Source organism: Peromyscus maniculatus, chromosome 21 (assembly GCF_049852395.1).
Source record: "Peromyscus maniculatus bairdii isolate BWxNUB_F1_BW_parent chromosome 21, HU_Pman_BW_mat_3.1, whole genome shotgun sequence".
NCBI lineage: Eukaryota > Metazoa > Chordata > Mammalia > Rodentia > Cricetidae > Peromyscus > Peromyscus maniculatus.
Window position 1 is genome coordinate 36,860,978 of NC_134872.1, and position 4,372 is coordinate 36,865,349.

Consider the following 4,372-nt stretch of genomic DNA (forward strand, 5'->3'; position numbering starts at 1 on the left):
GCTGTGCCAATCCTATGTCTTCCTGGCTGGCCCTGGAAAAACACTCTACTAGGGGACGGTTTTGGAGGAGGGAGACGGCTATGGTGGCATTCTAAGTACAGGCTGTCTTCTTTCTATTAACTTTCATTTTCACCAGTTGGAGCCTTTGGCGATGAATGTGGTCTTGCCACAGGGCGCTTTTCCTATTGTCCCTGTGAAGAATGTGAGGTTTCTCTTTAACATTGTGGCTAATTTCATTAACAATTACAGATGTGTTGTCTGTAACCTCCTTGCCCACAACTTTAAATTTCTCACTTGTTTTTCCTTACCAAACTGCATGTTTTTCCTATTGTTCTGCTCACTGTGGCTCTGAATTAAAAGCAGTGAGCGGCAGCCCAGCCACAAGCCTGACTGCTTTGCTGTCTTGAAATTTCTTCCACCAAACATTTGTCCATTGAATTCAGCTTCATGTAAATTGGAAGGACTGGACAGAATGAAGCCAGATTCCTTGTTGGAGTGTAACACAAAAATAGCTTCTAGCCCCATTCCTCATCATCTTTGTTTCTTTCTGAAACATTTTTTTCCTCAGCATTCTAGTTTTCCAAACTCCTACAAGCCTGGCCCATGGAGCTCAGCTTACAGAGTCCCAGAGATTCTGGAATTTTTTTTTTTTTAAACTTCAAACTCTTCCACATTCCTCCCACAAAGTTTCAAAGACCTTCAAACCACATAGTCAGGTTCATCACGGCAACAACTGAACCAATTTTCTGTGACATACACTTTTGTTGTCACCATGGCAAATGGCCTGGCAAAGGTGACGTAAGGTTCGAAGTGTTACCTTTGGCCCACAGTTTGAAGGTGCCAGTCTGCTATGGCCAGGAAGTAATAATGGTAGTCGCATGGGACAGCCAGTCACCCCACATCCGAGACAAGAACCAAAGAGAGATGAATTTTATTTGTCCAGCTCACTTTTCTCCCTTTTTATTCACTCTGGGATCCCAGCTCATGGGATGGTACTACTCACATTCAGTTAAACCACCTCTTCAATTAAACCTTTCTGGAAACATGTCATAGACATACCCAGAGGTGTGTTCCCATGGTGATTCTAAATCCAATCAACTTAACAAAAAAGTAATAATCATGAGTACATACTAAAAGTATTACAAAAAAATTGATATGATGTTTGGAGTGTCCTTCAAAGTAATGTTATAGAAGAGAAAGGAGGTAGATTTGTGTCCATCTAAAATTGATAGCCACATGCTGGTCATTCTTGGACCTAAGTGAGGAATGCATAGAGCTTCATTCCGTTAGTTTCTCTACTCTGAGAACGATTTGAAATATCCCATACTAAAATGATCAAAAGGTAACGCTATCTCTGTTCTTTCCGTTCAAAAAATAAGTGTTGATGGTAAGTCCTGCTCTGGGGAAGTCTTCTGGGGAAGAGGAATGGGAGTGGTACTTGGCAGTCAGTATACAAGGAGGTCTCAGAAGTCTGTGCCAGTGGTGGAGCGTAACAGCAGGGAAAACCAGCTGAGGCTTGCTCGGATGATGAAAAATAGGGCAGTGGTGGCATATGCCTTTAATCCCAACACCCTGGAGGCAGAGGCAGGTGGATCTCTGTCTAGTCTGCAAAGCAAGTTCCAGGATAGCCAAGGCTGCACAGAGAAACTTTGTCTTAGAAAAAAAAGAAAAAGTAAAAAAAACCAAGAAGTTGTGCTGGGCCCAAGAGTTCAACAGCAACGAGGCTTGCTCTACGAGCCGGGTTGGCTTTTTTGAGCAAGTGTTTGATTAATCATGGGTCCTTTACTGTGGAAGAGTGTTTCACTCATATAAGAAGCTCACCATGCCAGGCGGTGGTGGCGCACGCCTTTAATCCCAGCACTTGGGAGGCAGAGCCAGGCGGATCTCTGTGAGCCTGAGGCCAGCCTGGGCTACAGAGTGAGTTCCAGGAAAGGCACAAAGCTACACAGAGAAACCCTGTCTCGAAAAACCAAAAGAAAGGAGAAGAAGAAGAAGAAGAAGAAGAAGAAGAAGAAGAAGAAGAAGAAGAAGAAGAAGAAGAAGAAGAAGAAGAAGCAGAAGCTCACCATACTGCTAGTTGAGGCAGGCATGTGAAAAGAGCAACCAAGTAATCCTGGCCCTTGTGAAGGCCCTAAACCCTATATAGAAATCAGTACCAGCAGCATGAAAATAATGTGTGTACATATTGTGCTCTGGGAACATGGCCTATAGTCAATGAAGACAGGTTCTACAGAGAAACAGCTGAGGGGTTAAAACATTAAGACCAATGTAGCATTTGCCAGAACAAGAGGCAGAAGGAGGAGGTCATTTCAGGAAGAAGGAAATCAGGTTTCAGACAGCATGAAACCACAGTGATGTGTTCTGGGAACTACAAATATCTCTACGGCTGAAACATAGAGTCAGGGGTTCTAGAGCTTGTTCCTCAGGCTGCCACATACAACCTTATTCTGGGTCTAAAACAAAGGAAAGGCCTTAAGCTCAAAATCCTATTGGCCTTTAAAAAGTCCTTTACTAGATCAGGGGAGATGGCTCAGCGGGTAAGAGCACTAGTTCTTCCAGAGGGCCCAGGTTCAATTCCAAGTACCCACATGTTGGCTTGCAACAGTCTGTAACTCCAGTTTCAGGGATAACCAAGGGCATTGGTGTACAGACAGATAGGCAGGCAAAACACTCATACACATAAGACAAAAATAAATCATTTCCTTTAGTAATGGGAGTGGGAGAAGGGAGTCAACTTCAAGCTGGAACTCGGGCTGTATTTGAGACCACAGATGCAATCCAAAAGACAAAGAGGATCAGGGAGGGTTTAAGGTCTGGCATAAAACACACAGTCTGAGCGGCAACAACTGATTTCCTTGTAATTATAGACCCTTGTACAAAGAAGGAAGAGAAATGAGTCAATCATAAATCAAACTTCATTTCCAGCTCCTTAGTGGTTTGCTTGGTGGAAAATAGAGGAACAAAATATGATATCACAGACAACATAGCTTATTGCCACACAAAGGGTACTTTTGGCCTTTTGCTCACACTATTTAAAAGAGGGAGAATAACATGAAAGAACCTCACGGGGAGCACACTTAGCAGATGAGGCACAACCACATAGTGAGTGAGTTTTGAAATCCTGATCCGGTTGCTCCATCAGCATAGAAGCAGGCCTCTTCTGAAAGTCCAGTCTAATTAAAGACTTGACGCACCTTTATGTAAGTGGTTCTCAGGAGAAACTGGTTTGACCAAGTCAGCAGAGATCTGTGAGGGTACCTGAGGCCCCTCAGAGCTAGAGGATAATGTGAATGTGGATAAACCAGGCTTGGGTGATGAACTGAAGGTCTGCCACAGCATATTCCTCTGTGTGTGTGTGTGTGTGCTCAGAAAAATGCCTGACAATGCATAGCAATGCTGTACGCTCTTAAAGTGTCCAATTCTTAGGTTTAAATGTATTTTGATATTCAGTAGCTCATATAGGATGGGATATTTTAAATGCATTTTGATATTTGGTAGCTCACATATGATGTATGATGTCACCTCAGCGGAAAGGAGAGATCTCACCTATTGGGGTCTAGTAAGACTTCATTTTCTTCTTCGAAGAAAGGGGAAACACCTTTCAAATTCGGGGAGATGCTCTACCATTGAGCATTCCAAACCTCAGCTCTACCCCCCCACCCCAAGTTTTTACCAGAGTTATTATAAATGCACTTAACTACGTTAAGTGTGTTCAAGAATCATTTAATGGCACACAAAAAATTACCCACCCACTATGTTATCATAGGACTATTTATCAGCCAGCATTTATTTCCAAATAAGTCCTTCCTCCCCCCCCTTTTTTTCTTTTGATTCATATAGCACCTTCGTCTTCATCCAAATAGAAGCCTACACGCTACACATAAACTAACAAAAAGGGTTGACGCGAAACCCTTGAGAGATGAGCACCAAAGAATCAACGAAGTCGGTAACAAAAGGCATCCGGACCACACGAGGGCGGCTTTGTTTTCGTTGTTGTTGTTGTTGTTTTAAGTGGTTTAGATAGCCAGGCCTTTGCCGTGTGCCTTGCGCAGTCAACACCGCCCTCTGAGAGATTTTACACAACCGCAGTCCCACGCTTGCCTGCCCGAACCACACAAATTTTCCCCAGACTTGGGGACTGTAGACGTCCGGTTGCACAAGACGCATTCGCATCTGGCCGCCCACAGCCCCCCCGAGGCACCGACCCTCGCGCCTGCGCACACCTTCGGGCCGCGGGCAGGGCCCCACCCCCTTCCGTCGCCACGCCCTCGCGCTCCCGCCCCTCCAGGTGCGCGTGCGCCGCGGGCCCGCCCCCGCCGCGATCGGCGGTGTATCTCTCGCGAGCGGCGGCCGCCTCCTCAGAGCTGCGCGC